The following is a 15969-nucleotide window of genomic DNA, read 5'->3' as shown; positions in this document are numbered from 1 at the left end:
CTTTACATTTTAAGACTGAGTTTTGAGAGATGGCCCAGAAAAAAAAAAAAAAATCTTTCAGTGTACCCATGTTTAACCAGAAGATCGCATATTAATTTCGTTTTTATTGAAGTAGAATTGGTACAGAACATTATATTTCATGTGTACAACATTATGATGTCACATCTGTGCTAATTATAAAATGATAATCACCAAATATATATTCTTCTTAACTGAAAAAGTATTTATATTATAAAACTCCAAATTCTGTTTTTAAATTTTGAAATGTTCTATGCATTTACCTGCTCTCTCAAGATGTTTGCTTTCCAAGTGACCCAAAAGTCTTAATGGTTTTGTAGCCTCAGTTGCAAAAGTACTATCACAATATATGACATATAGATTGTCTTGAACAGATTTTCAACAAAATCATAGGCTGGATATTCTGTAAGATATTGTTGACCATCTTTTCTATTCTGGCACTTAAAATAATTACTGTAGGTTGAAGGACTTTTGTAGAATCATCATAATAAAATATAAATGATTTTTACCTAATCCTCAAAGTCCAAATCACACATAAACACAGAATAAAATATAGACAACATCTACAAGGTAGTCAATGGCAACCCATAGGCACAAGCAGTGTACTCTAGATTTACAACTTTAAGATAGAGCAATCCATCAAGAGAAAACCTGCCAATCACAGCTATTGTTCATCATAGTTTTCTAGCACTCACCTTAAGTACCTTTTCTGTGAAATCAATGTCAATCAATTCAGTACAGTTCAGTCGCTCAGGCGTGTCTGACTCTTTGCAACCTCATGGACTGCAACACACCAGGCCTCCCTGTCCATCACCAACTAGCAGAGCTTACTCAAACTCATGTTCATTGAGTCAGTGTTGCCATCCAACCATCTCATCCTCTATCATCCCCTTCTCTTCCCACCTTCAATCTTTCCCAGCATCAGGGTCTTTTCAGTGAGTCAGTTGTTCACATCAGGTGGCCAAAGTATCGGAGTTTTAGCTTCAGCATCAGTCCTTCCAGTGAATACTCAGGACTGATTTCCTTTAGGATGGACTGGTTGGATCTCCCTGTAGCACAAGGGACTCTCAAGAGTCTTCTCCAACACCACAGCTCAAAAGCATCAATTCTTCAGTGCTCAGCTTTCTTTATAGTCCAACTCTCACATCCATACATGACTACTGTAAAAACCATAGCTTGGACTAGACAGACCTTTGTTGGCAAAGTAATGTCTCTGCTTTTTAATATGCTATCTATTAATGTCAATGCTGCTCATATAATGCCCATGAAAATTCAATAAGAGAAATGAAACTTTAAGGAATAATGATTATGGTCAGATAGAGTTGAACTTTAGAGAAACATGAAAATTTAATTTATTTGCCTGTGTTCAAAATGCACATCCTTGAGGTATTTGTACACGGGAGACAGTGAAGGACAGGGAAGCCTTGGCATGCTGCAATCCATCAGGTTGCAGAGTCAGACATGACTGAGCAACTGTACAACAACAGCATGTATTTGTCATGAGAAATGAGATCATTTGTAGTTCATAGGGAATCTCAAAAGGAAAACCATAAGGTATACCTCTGGTGTTCTGGCTCAAGACCATGCCTTTTGCTGCAAAGAACTATAAACCATTCAAAAACCACTCCGTAGGCTCTTGGGCCATGATAGAGACAGCATATGACCATGAGACATCAAGTAGCCATTTAGCTAGTGCAGCCCATCATAACTTACCTAGGGACCCACTTGACGGCAAAGGAGTGCAGCCATGGAACATGGCCAGGGATTCATCGGTCCTATCTCACTGTATCCCTCAGAGGCCATCAGTCTGATAGAGCAGTGAAACAGCCTCTTAACGATGTATCTGAAGCTCCATTTTCAAGGTAATATCCTGTGAGCTTGACATCATCTCCCAGGATGTTGTGTACATCCTAAATAACAAAGATTATATGGTACTCCTGTATTCCTTATAGGTAAACTACAAGAGTTTGGGAACCAAAGAACAGAAAGGGACTGTCTCTTTATATTATCATATCAGAGACCCATTTGAGAAATCTGTATGTTTTATCCCTGCTTTGGGAACTGTGGGGCTGAAGGCCCTTTTATTAGAGGATATAATAAAATTCTCATTGCATTTCAAGGTTTAACAGTCATTTGGTCACTTTGGGCTCCATGTGCCAAAAGATCAGTAGGCAAGGGAAAGAATCACTACCCTGGCGAAAGTAATTGCCCCTAATCATCAGGACAAGGTAGGGCTACTGCTCTCCTGTGGGGGTAGGAAAGAAGATGCTTGGCATGCAGGTGATCCACTGGAATCTCGCTTGGTTTTCTCAGGCCCTCTTGTTAAGAGTAAATAGAGGGACTGCTCTGGTGGTACAGTGGATAGGACTCTTCCTGCCAATGCAGGGGGACACGGGTTCGATCCCTGGTTCAGGTAGATTCCACATACCATGGAGCAACTAAGTCTGTCTGCCACAACTACTGAGCCTGTGTGCCACCACTAATGAGGCCTGTACACCTAGAGCCTGTGTTCCACAACAAGAGAAGGCACCCAATGAGGAGCTTGTGCACAGCAACAAAGGATAGCTGCTGCTTGCTGCAACTAGAGGAAGCTCAAGCATAGCCACAAAGACCCGGCACAACCAAAAATATAAATAAATAAATAAATAAATTTAAAAGAAAGAGTAAATGGATAACATCAGCAGCTACCACCTGAGGAGGGCAATGGTAAGTAGAGGCTCAGATTCCTCATGCTGCCTGGATCACAGAGGAGCTAAATGAGGGTGGATAGTGGAGGAGGATAATCAGGAGGAGGATTGCGATTTTAAGGTCAAATGCAGCTTTGGGTGCTGTACTTTACTTTGTAGGTTGCCCAGAAAACTTGAGATTTCCCAACCAAACTCCTGAAGAAGCTACTCCGAGATGGAACAAACCTGTAAGAAATAAATGGATTGCTATGTGTGATGGGGGAATCTAGTGGATTCCATGGGCTCCACCCTCATCTACTCCTCACTGCTGGCTCATCCAACTCATGCTGCTGGGAATGGCAACTGACAACACAAAGCTTTGTCTTTCACAGGGCATTGCCCTCTGCCACAGAGAACTGCCTTACGACATGCTGCATCCTCTCTTGTGGAATGGTCTGTAGCCAAAGTCTGGTTGATTTAGGTGCAAAGGCACATCCCAATTGCCTTAGTTTGAGACAACTCTGAAAGGACTTTTCATACTGTTCAAAGGCAAAAAGACAGGAAACTGAAAGATGAACTGCCCAGGTTGGTAGGTGCCCAATATGCTACTGGAGAACAGTAGAGAAATAACTCCAGAAAGAAGGAAAAGACAGAAACAAAGCAAAAACAACACTCAGTTTTGGCTGTGACTGGTGATCTGTAAAGAGCAATATTGCATAGGAACCTGGATTGTTAGGTGCATGAATCAGGATATATCAGAAGTGGTTAAAAAGAAGATGGCAAGAGTGAATATGGACATTTTAGGAACTCACTGAACTAAGATGGACTGGAATGGGTGAATTTAACTCAGATGGCCATTATATCTACTACTGTGGGCAAGAATCCTTTAGAAGAAATGGAGTAGCTCTTATAGTCAAAAAAGAGTCCAAAATGCAGTACTTGGATGCAGTCTCAAAAATGACAGAATGATCTCTGTTCATTTCCAAGGCAAACCATTCAATATCACAGCAATCCAAGTCTATGACTTCCCTGGTGGCTCAGATGGTAAAGCATCTGTCTACAATGTGGGAGAAGACATCCCTGGGTTGGGAAGTTCCCTGGAGAGGGAAATGGCAACCCACCCCAGTACACTTGCCTAGAAAATCCCACGGACGGAGGAGCCTGGTGTCCATGGGGTCGCAAAGAGTCAGACACGACTGAGCAACTTCACTTCACTTCATGCCCCAACCAGTAATGCTGAAGAAGCTGAAGTTGAACCTACAAGACCTACAAGACCTTCTAGAACTAACACCCAAAAGAGATGTCCTTTTTATTTTAAGGGGCTGGAATGCAAAAGTGGGAAGTCAAGAAATACCTGGAGTAAGAGGCAAATTTGGTCTTGGAGTACAAAATGAAGCATGGCAAAGGCTAACAGAATTATGCCAAGAGAACGCACTGGTCAGAGTAAACATCCTCTTTCAACAACACAGGAGACGACTCTACACATGGACATCACCAGATGGTCAATACTAAAATCAAACTGATGATATTCTTTGCAGCCAAAGATGGAGAAGCTCCATACAGTCAGCAAAAACAAGACTGGGATCTGACTGGCTCAGATCATGAACGCCTTATTGCCAAATTCAGACTTAAATTGAAGAAAGTAGGGAAAACCACTAGACCATTCAGGTATGACCCAAATAAAATCCCTTCCAATTATACAGTGGAAGTGACAAATAGATTCAAGGGATTAGACCTGATAGACAGAGTGCCTGAAGAACTATGGACGGAGGTTTGTGACATTGTACAGGAGGCAGTGATCAAGACCAACCATCCCCAAGAAAAAGAAAGGCAAAAAGGCAAAATGATTTTCTGAGGAGACTTTATAAATAGCTGAGAAAAGCAGAGAAGCTAAAGGCAAAGAAGAAAAGGAAAGATATACCCACTTGAATGCAGAGTTTCAAAGTCTAGCAAGGAGAGATAAGAAAGCCTTCCTCAGTGACCAATACAAAGAAATAGAGGAAAACAATAGAATGGGAAAGACTAGAGATCTCTTCAAGAAAATTTGAGATACCAAGGGAATATTTCATACAAAGTTTGGCACAATAAAGGACAGAAATGGTGTTGACCTAACAGAGGTGGCAAGAATACATAGAAGAACTGTACAAAAGAGATCTTCACGACCCAGATAATCACAATGGTGTGATCACTCCCCTAGAACCAGACATCCTGGAATGTGAAGTCAAGTGGGCTTTAGGAAGCATCACAAAGAACAAAGCTAGTGGAGGTGATGGAATTCCAGTTCAGCTGTTTCAAATCCTGAAAGATGATGCCGTGAAAGTGTTGCACTCAATATGCCATCAAACTGGGAAAACTCAGCAGTGGCCACAGGACTGGAAAAGGTCAATTTTCATTCCAATCCCAAAGAGAGGCAATGCCAAAGAATGTTTAAACTACTCCACAATTGCACTTATCTCACATGCTAGCAAAGTAATGTTCAAAATTCTCCAAGCCAGGTTTCAATAGTATGTAAACTATGAACTTCCAGTTGTTCAATCTGGATGCAGAGAACATCAGGAGAAATGCTGGGCTGGAAGAAGCACAAGCTGGAATCAAGATTGCTGGAAGAAATATCAATAACCTCAGATATGCGGATGACACCACCCTTATGGTAGAAAGTAAAAAGGAACTAAAAAGCCTCTTGATGAAAGTGAAAGAGGAGAGTGAAAAAGTTGGCTTAAAGCTCAACATTCAGAAAACGAAGATCATGGCATCTGGTCCCATCACTTCATGGGAAACAGATGGGGGAACAGTGGAAACAGTGTCAGAATTTATTTTGGGGGGCTCCAAAATCACTGCAGATGGTGACTGTAGCCATGAAATTAAAAGACGCTTACTCCTTGGAAGGAAAGTTATGACCAACCTAGATAGCATATTCAAAAGCAGAGACATTACTTTGCCAACAAAGGTCTGTCTAGTCAAGGCTATGGCTTTTCCTGTAGTCATGTATGGATGTGAGAGTTGGACTGTGTGAAGAAAGCTGAGTGCCAAAGAATTGATGCTTTTGAACTGTGGTGTTGGAGAAGACTCTTGAGAGTCCCTTGGACTGCAAGGAGATCCAACCAGTCCATCCTAAAGGAGACCAGTCCTAGGTGTTCTTTGGAAGGACTGATGCTGAGGCTGAAACTCCAATACTTTGGCCACCTCATGCAAAGAGTTGACTCATTGGGAAAGACCCTGATGCTGGGAGGGATTGGGAGCTGGAGGAGAAGGGGACGACAGAGTTTGAGATGGCTGGATGGCATCACTGACTCGATGGACATGAATTTGAGTGAACTCCAGGAGATGGTGATGGACAGGGAGGCCTGGCATGCTGCTATTCATGGGGTCGCAAAGAGTCGGACATGACTGAGCAACTGAACTGAACTGAACTGTAGCTGGATTTAGAAAAGGCAGAGGAACCAGAGGTCAAATTGTGAACATCTGTTGGATTATCAAAAAAGCAAGAGAGTTCCAGAAAATGTCTACTTCTGCTTTATTGACTATGCCAAAACCTTTGACTGTGTGAATCAGAAATAACTGTGGAAAATTCTTCAAGAGATGGGAATACCAGACCACCGGACCTGCCTCCTGAGAAATCTGTATGCTGGTCAAGAAGCATGAGTTAGAACAGGACATGGAACAACAGACTGGTTCCAAATTGGTACAGGAGTACACCAAGGCTGTATATTATCACCTGCTCATTTAATTTATTTGCAGATACATATGTGAAATGCTGGGCTGGATGAAACAGAAGCTGGAGTCAAGGTTGCTGGGAGAAATATCAATAACCTCAGATATCGCTACCCTTATGCCAGAAAGCAAAGAAGAACAAAAGAGTCTCTTGATGAAAGGGAATGAGAAGAGTGAAAAAGTTGACTTAAAACTCAACATTTAGAAAACTAAGATCATGGCATCTGGTCCCATTGCTTCATGGCAAATAGATGGGAAATCAATGGAAACAGTGAGAGACTTTATTTATTGGGCTCCAAATCACTGTAGGTGGTAACTGCAGCCATGAGATTAAAAGACATTTGCTCCTTGGGAGAAAAGCTATGACCAAGCTAGATAGCATATTAAAAAGCAGAGACATTACTTTGTCAACAAAGGTCCATCTAGTCCAAGCTATGGTTTTTCCAGTAGTTGTGTATGGTTGTGAGAGTTGGACTATAAAGAAAGCTGAGCACCAAAGAATTGATGTTTTTGAACTGTGGTGTTAGAGAAGACTCTTGAGAGTCCCTTGGACAGCAAGGAGATCCAACCAGTCCATCCTAAAGGAAATCAGTCCTAAATATTCATTGGAAGGACCGATGCTGAAGCTGAAACTCCAAAACTTTAGCCACCTGATGTGGAAGAACTGACTCATTTTATTTATTTATTTATTTATTTTAGTTTTTTATTTTTTAAATTTTAAAATCTTTAATTCTTACATGCGTTCCCAAACATGAACCCCCCTCCCACCTCCCTCCCCATAACATCTCTCTGGGTCATCCCCATGCACCAGCCCCAAGCATGCTGTATCCTGCTTCAGACATAGACTGGCGATTCAATTCTTACATGATAATATACATGTTAGAATGCCATTCTCCCAAGTCATCCCACCCTCTCCCTCTGAGTCCAAAAGTCCGTTATACACATCTGTGTCTTTTTTCCTATCTTGCATACAGGGTCGGAACTGACTCATTTTAAAAGACCATGATGCTGGGAAAGATTGAAGGCAGGAAGAGAAGGGGACGACAGAGGATGAGATGGCTGGATGGCATCACCAATGCAATGAACCTGAGTTTGAGTAAACTCCGGGAGTTGGTGATGGACAGGGGAAACCTCGCATGCTGCAATGCATAGAGTCACAAAGAGTTGGACACAACTGAGTGACTGAACTGAAACAAACTGAAACTCTCACCCAGTTCCAGGGCTCAGGGTTGGATTAACTTAAGTCTCCGTTGTAAATTCATTGCGGACTGATTTCTCCTTCTGCCAGTTCCATTTTTGTGTCTTCTTTGTAGGTGTATTTCTTTAACAGTTATCCCTAGTAAGTCTGCTACATAACAGCTTTTGGTTTCAAAGTATGTTTCCAGGAAACCCAATCTCATACCACGACCTGGCCATGCAACCAAAAGCTTCCCAACAAATTAACCCTGGCAGTTATCCCCAGCTCAGTCAGGTGGTCAAAGTTTTGGGGTTTAGAGAAACAAATGTGGTGAAACAAGAACTCACTCAACTTCCTGCATCCCCATTACTTGCACCTATTCTTATCCTTATCTCTTTGTCTTTGGGAGGAGATATCTCACCTGTTGTAAGCAGCTAATTCCTGCTGTTTTGTTTGGATTTCATCACCTGCCCTTTCCTCAGGGATCTGGAACACACTATCTCCTCTCTCACTTGTATTTTCAACCTCAGCTCTGATTCTTTCATCTCAGAATACAAATAAGCTCACATGCTTTCCATCTCAGAAAGAGATTCTTGCCATAGTCCTTTCTACCTACCTGATACTGCTTTTACTTCACAGCTAAATTTTCTTAAGGAGGTAGTTTACAGTCATTGTTTCTACTTTTTACTTCCTAGCCATTTCTTACTCCCATTGTCCTCTGTTCCTATCACTCTGAGATAAACTACCTTTACATAGGTTGCAAATTACTTGATTCCATAAATGATTTAGAATTCTTATCTTACTTTACTCATCTGCAGAATTCAACTGTTAATTCCTCCTTGAGACATTTTCCTTGATTTCTAGAATACCACCCTTTGCTGGCTTTCATGCCATCTGCCTCTTTATTTTATTCATTTATTTCACTTTTATTCTCTTCTATTCTATTTTTCTTTATTTTCTCCAGCTTCTTCTCATTTATCCTCAGTGCTTTTTAATGAAGAATTTCCAACTGGAGAAAAGTTGGAAGAAGTATGCAGTGAATGCCAATATACCTATCCTTTTCTCACGTATGTTTTCACACAGCCATTCCTATCTCATATGTCTACTTTAGACCATTTCTGAGTTCAGACCTATCTGATCCAAATGGACTTTTCTATCTTGATGGCCCAGAGGCCTCTCAAGGTCCGCATGGTGAAATTCAACTCATCATTCTAGATTTACCTTTTATTTTTCCTTTTCTTTTCAATCGAGTCATCAAGTCTTGTTAATTCTATTTCTTTAATATTTCTTTACTCTGTCCAAGTTCGGGCTGTAACTATTGATTGTCTCAACTGCTCTTCCTGCAGCCAGCTTGCTGTCTCCAATTCATTCCTCACACAGCTGCCAGAGTGTTGTTCCTAAATACAAGCACAATCATCTCAATTTCTTGTTTAACATCTTGCAGGAATTTCAGTTTAGGCTCTTAACGCTTTAGCAAGGCCATCATTATCCTTGTTACCCTCATTTTTCACTATCTTTCTTCTCAAACTTTATGAAGTAGACTATATGAAGCTACCTGAAGTTCTGAAGTGTGCTTCTGTGTTCAAACCATGTTAACTTTTCTCACACTTTCCCTTACTTCTTCACCTACTCTTCTCCACTCCAACTTCCAATAACTTTTCCAAGTTGTCTTTCAAAATTCAGTTTTGATACTACTTTTTCTGGGAAAATTTCCCCAGCCTTCTCTTCCTACCAACCTATCACCCCCTTACAGGGCACCTTCCCAGAGTACCTTGTCCTTATTAGTAAATTAGTCGATTCTTTTAATCAAGATTTGAAGGCCTATAATGTATTGTGCACTAGATAAGGTGACAGCAGTAAAACAGTAAAAACAAACAAACAAAAAATCAGAGCTCCTGCTCTTGAGGAATTTAACCACGTTTTGAGGATTAAATCAGTAAAGGGACAATTATGATCAAGTGTGGTTAGCTAATGAAAAGAAGTATGCACAAGGCACTCTGGGGATTCTTAGAAAGAATACAAGTCTGGACTTGGAGAATAAAGGGAGGTTGTTTAGAGGAAGATTCATCTAAGATAAGAAGGAAGAATAGGAATGAGGGGAAGGGAATGAGTGAAGGAGGGAGTGGCTGGAGAAGGAAGAAGACAGGGAATGTGGTTTTCAGGGTGCTGATTAGTGACAGCCTGAATCATTCAAGGTAGGGAGTGTCCCCAGTGCTTGGCCCAGTGCCTGACAGAGAGTAGGCACTCAGTGAACATTTATTGACTGAGTGAATGCAGGCAGGCATGAATGAGTGAACAAATAAACACATGGGGCTAAAAACAGAAGGGGCCAGATTTGCAGGACCTCATAAGAAAAGGAGTTTGGATTTCATTCTGAGGACACCCCACTAGCACTCCACAGAAGAAAGGCTTTAAGCAAGTGGTTGACATAGTCAGATTTATACTGTAATTGAGTCTGGGTGAAATGAATTGGAAGGAAAGCAAGAGGTAAGTCTAGCAGCAGGAGATCAGTTAGGAGGCTGGTGTGGTCATTGATGTCAAATGGTGGTGACCTGAAAGAACGATGTACAGTTGGGATGGAGAAGAATAACTTTTTTGAGAGATAAAGATAACACAGGTCAAAGGACTTAGCGATTGATTGCTTTCTTATCCTCATTCTGACAATCAAGAATGATATCCAAGTTGCTAGCTTAGGCAATTGCTGGCAGCCACGAATGCAGGAAAACAGGATGAGGAGGTTCTGGGGATGAAAATTTGTGTTTTGAACATTTAAGTGAGTTGGAGGCATTATTTGCTCCTGGGCCTATTTGCCCACAGATCATTTTCCTTGCTCTGTTGTGTGTCGACTTGCTGGCTACAATCCCTGCGCTCTCATGTTAGCTGGTTTCTGGCTTGGTTTGGGCATGGGAGGCACTGGCAAGAGATTAGAGAATAAGAGGAGGGGAAAGGCCAGGATATTGCTCCTCTTTCCTTCCAGCCTCCAGCATGTCTCCAGCTGTGGCTGGGACTGCTCTGTGGCCCTAGCTCTCTCCAGACAGGCTTGCTCCACTTTTTTCCAATAACCCCACACTTTGTGTTTGAGTGACACATCACTTGCTTGGTCTCTCTTGTCTAGGAGTGGAATGTTTCCTGCTGTTGCTAGACGCAGGATTCCCTCAAAGCCTCCTGTTTGGCCTTTCAGCTCTTTGCTCCCATGGAGTATTAAACTCTCTTTTTATTATCATTATTATTTTAATTTATTTTTAACTGGAGTAAATTGTTTTACAATTTTGTGTTAGTTTCTGCTGTACAACAATGTGAATCACCTATAAGTATACATGTATATCCCTTTCATCTTGAGGCTCTTTCTTACCTGCCATCCCACCCTTCTAGGTCATCACAGAGCAGCAGGTTGAGTTTCCTGTGCTCTACAGCAGCTTCCCACTAACTATTTTACACATGGTAGTGTACATATCTCATGCCAAAGAATGCTCGAACTACCACACAATTGCACTCATCTCACACGCTAGTAAAGTAATGCTCAAAATTCTCCAAGCCAGGCTTCAGCAATACGTGCACTGTGAACTTTCAGATGTTCGAGCTACTTTTAGAAAAGGCAGAGGAACCAGAGATCAAATTGCCAACATCCACTGGATCATCAAAAAAGCAAGAGAATTCCAGAAAAACATCTATTTCTGCTTTATTAACTATGGCAAAGGCTTTGATTGTATGGATCACAATAAACTGTGGAAAATTATTCAAGAGATGGGAACCAGACCACCTGACCTGCCTCTTGAGAAACCTGTATGCAGATCAGAAAGCAACAGTTAGAACTGGACATGGAATAACAAACTGGTTCCAAATAGGAAAGGGAGTACATCAAGGCTGTTTATTGTCACCCTGCTTATTTAACTTCTATGCAGAGTACATCATGAGAAATGCTGGGCTGGAAGAAGCACAAGCTGGAATCAAGATTGCTAGGAGAAACACCAATAACCTCAGGTATGCAGATGATACCACCTTTATGGCAGAAAGTGAAGAGGAACTAAAAAGCCTATTGATAAAAGTGAAAGAGGAGAGTGAAAAAGCTGGCTTAAAGCTCAACATTCAGAAAACAAAGATCATGGCATCTGGTCCCATCGCTTCATGGCAAATAGATGGGGAAACAGTGGAAACAGTGTCAGACTTTAATTTTGGGGGCTCCAAAATCTCTGCAGATGGTGATTGCAGCCATGAAATTAAAAGACACTTACTCCTTGGGAGGAAAGTTATGACCAACCTAGATAGCATACTCAAAAGCAGAAACATTACTTTGCCAACAAAGGTCCGTCTAGTCAAGGCTATGGTTTTTCCAGTAATCATGTATGGATGTGAGAGTTGAACTGTGAAGAAAGCTGAGTGCCAAAGAATTGATTCTTTTGAACTGTGGTGTTGGAGAAGACTCTTGGGAGTCCCTTGGACTGCAAGGAGATCCAATCAGTCCATCCTAAAGAAGGCCAGTCCTGGGTGTTCTTTGGAAGGACTGATGCTGAGGCTGAAACTCCAAAACTTTGGCCACCTCATGAGAAGAGCTGACATTGGAAAAGACCCTGATGCTGCAAGCGACTGGGGGCAGGAGGAGAAGGGGACGACAGAGGATGAGATGGCTGGATGGCATCACCAACTCAATGAACATGAGTTTGGGTAAACTCCAGGAGTCAGTGATGGACAGGGAGGCCTGGCGTGCTGTGATTCATGGGGTCGCAAAGAGTCGGACATGACTGAACAGCTGAACTGAACTGAGTGTGCAAACTTCAGTGCCCTCTCTTGTCCCACCTTCTCTTTTCCTCCTGTGTCCACAAGTCCATTCTCCACATCTCTGTCTTTATCTATGCTTGCAAATCAGTTCGTCAGTACCAGTTTTCTAGATTCCATATATATCTGTTAATAAACTAAACTTTCTATTTTAAATATTCAGAATGGGTTCTGTTTTTCTGAGGAACCCCTAAGTGGAGATATGCAAAAAAAAGCTAACTGTGTAGAAGAGAGATATGAGCTCAGAGTCATCAACACACAGAAAACTGGAGTTTCTATCATAGCACGTACTTCTCTGGAGGCTAACTGACTCCTTACCTATCTGGGTGCTGCATCAGCCTGAGCGATCCTGAAGTATAGAAAGATCAGCCTAATTTCTGTCCATACTCTCAGGGCCAACTCAACACCTGGTAAAGAATAGGCACTCAGTAATGTAAGTTTATTGAATGAACACATGAATGCCTAATCCCTACACACTACTGTCAAGCAATATTAATTGGTGGATCCACTCTTACAGTAAAACTGAACTCAAGCAACCTGAGTGCTCAATCTGAATTAATAAGAAATCAGAACCACTGAATACTTGTTAGCATAGGTAGTTTATTGCCCTCAGGATTGTCATGATACAAGTGAAACAAAAGCAGTAAGTTGCCCCAGTTGTTAAGTCATTTACTGAGCAGATAAGAATAATTAGAAATCATTGCTGTTATGCATATAACTGTGTATATAAAGGATATTGCTAAATAAACAGAAGATAGCAGGTTTGTTTAGATGCGTTCAGCATTTCACTGAATCCTGTAATCTTGGATACACAATTGATTTCCCAGGAAAGGATCTGCAGGGGTAACCTCAGACAGGGTTCATACTACCAAATCTGAGCCGTGGCTGAATAAATCAGAAGTTACAAACAAGGCATTGCAAAGTGCAAATGTTGATATGGTATTAGTGGTTTTAACAGTAAGAGAAAAAAAATGCTATCAATACAGCACATTTCATAATTCAGTAAACTAACAACCAGTTGTGGTCATTGTTTAGTCACAAGTCATGTCTGACTCTTTTGCAACCCCATGGACTACAGCCCTCCAGGCTTCTCTGTCCATGGGATTTCCTAGGTAAGAATACTGGAGTAGGTTTCCATTTCCTTCTCCAGGGGGATCTTCCCATTCCAGAGATCAAACCCATGTTTCTTGCGCATCTCCTGTTGGCAGGTGAATTCTTTACCACTGAGCCACTTGGAGAGCCCAAGAGCAAATTTTATTGATTTAAATCATACATTGTTCAATTTACTAGTCCTATGACTGTATCTTTTTACACACAAACACACACACAAAGTGGAAATTCCTTATTTGGGGCCTATAAGAGTTTTGTTTCATTATTTCAGAACATGCAAATGAGGGTATCAGAGAACAGACTCAAATGTCATAAGACTAGTCAAATCAAGGAACACTCAGAATTTAGTAAAATTCAATGCTCAGAGTTTAGTAAAATTTTCAAGTAAAGAGGGAATTTTGGCAGCAGTATGTATCTTCTATCAATGCTTATATATGGGATCTAGAAAAATGATACTGATGACCTGATCTGAAGGGCAGGCATAGAGGTGCAGATGTAGAGCCCAGACTTGTGGACAGTGGGGGAAAGAGAGAGGGGGACGAATTGAGAGGGTAGTATTGGCATACATATGCTACCATGTGTAAAGTAGATAGCTAGTGGGAAGCTGCTGTATAACACAGGGAGCTCAGCTTGGCGCTCCTGTGATGACGTAGAGAGGTGAAATAGGAGGTTGGGAGGGAGGCTCACGAGGGAGGGAATATATGTATACAAATGGCTGATTCACGTTGCTATACAGCAGAAACTAACACAACAGTGTAAAGCAATTATATTCTAATAAAAATAAATAAATAAAAAGACAGGTTGTTTTCATACTAGGAAGGTGCTCATTTAAAGCTATTGATACCTATATATGACAATTTCCTTGAAGAGCAAGGACTCTCTAATTCAGAGGCGAGTCAGGTCTGTTCTTAAGAGCTAGGGTTTCTGGGCTTTGCTTTTGTCACCAGTAGGAGGGGCCATGCTGGGTTCCAGGGCTGTCTGCTTTGCATGCTGCAAGATCTGTGACCTGGAGGAAAGGAATGAGGCCAGCGACAGCTTCAGTTTGTCAGAAGACTGCTTCAGAGGACTGTCTTCTGGTGGTGGAGAACCCGTCAGAAATATTTCCTCCTGCTTTCTACATGAAAAGTGGAAGTAGCAGTGAGAAGCTAGGGAGAGTGTGTTCTTGATATCATACTTTGAGTAACTGACAAAACTCCTATTTTAGAATCATTTAAATTTTGTAAAAAAACAGCTTCAACATGGATTTATCACAAAAATAAAAATAAAAAAATTAAGTCATGCCTAATTTCACTATGTAGAGGCAATCCCTTCTCTCAATTTGGAATAAGTTCTTCTGAGACCATTGCCATGCAAATTGCTGTAGACTGAATATTCGTGTCCTCCAAGAGTCATTTGTTGAAACCTAATCCCCAAAGTGGTGGTATTTGGAGATGGGGCCTTTGAGTAACAAAGGTGGAGCCCTTAAGAATGGTTATGCTGTGGTAATGAGACCACAGATTGCTCCCTTGCCTCTCCTCCCCTGTGAGGGTACAGCTCGAAGATAGCCATCTGTGAACCAGGAAGCAGTCTCTCACCAGACACCAAACCTGCGGGTGCCTTGATCTTAAACTTCTCAGCCTCCAGAATTGTGAGATATAAATGTTGTTCATAAGCCACCAGTCTGTGGTATTCTGTTTTAGCAACTTGAACAGACTAAGACACAATTATGTATATTTAAAAGGGTCCTCATATTATACATACTGCTCTGTAACCTACTTTTTCTGTGCAAAAATGTCATCTTCCATGTCAGTACCTAGTTGCACTATTGATGAGGTTTCGGTATTCCATTTCATACATTCGCTGTAACTTATTTAACCAGCAGCCCCACAGAGAGAGATTTGGCTAACCTCCAGTTTTTCACTATTGGATGCCTAAGATGAACTATTAGAAACAGTTTTTTAAGGTGTAGCCTCAGGTACCTGTCATAAGATATTTGGGGATAGGGTGAGAAAGATGGAGTAGGAATTAAAAAGGCACTCATAAGAGGAGGCAGGGAGGTGTTTATGAGTTGATACTGTTCTTGATGGTTCTTGACATGTACAGTAAATCAGTTAACAGGAGTGGGATGGAAGAGGATAGTGTGAGGAGGGAAAAAGTCCAAGAGAGTGAAATGACAGGTATGGAGAGAGAGAGAAACACAGAGTCAGACAACAGATTGAGAGACAGACAGATGGCAAAGGGAAAGAAGGAATACCACTAGAAAAAGTAGAAGTGATCAAAAGATGTATCAAGGCTACAAAAGAAGTTTTGTGATGATTGCAAAAAGGACAGTAATATTTACACCACTCAAGTAATCATATATTATTGAATAAATGAAAAGGGGGACAAATTTCCCCCAAACCTGGAAACTTTGGTTATCAGAGTAGATATGAAGTAACCTTCTAAAACCTAAAAATGGTAGCAGATCCAAACTATTATACATAGAATAAATAAACAAGGTCCTACTGTGTAGCACAGGGAACTATATTCAATATC

Source organism: Ovis aries, chromosome 7 (assembly GCF_016772045.2).
Source record: "Ovis aries strain OAR_USU_Benz2616 breed Rambouillet chromosome 7, ARS-UI_Ramb_v3.0, whole genome shotgun sequence".
NCBI lineage: Eukaryota > Metazoa > Chordata > Mammalia > Artiodactyla > Bovidae > Ovis > Ovis aries.
The sequence above is the reverse complement of the archived record's forward strand: the minus strand, read 5'-3'. Positions refer to the sequence as shown.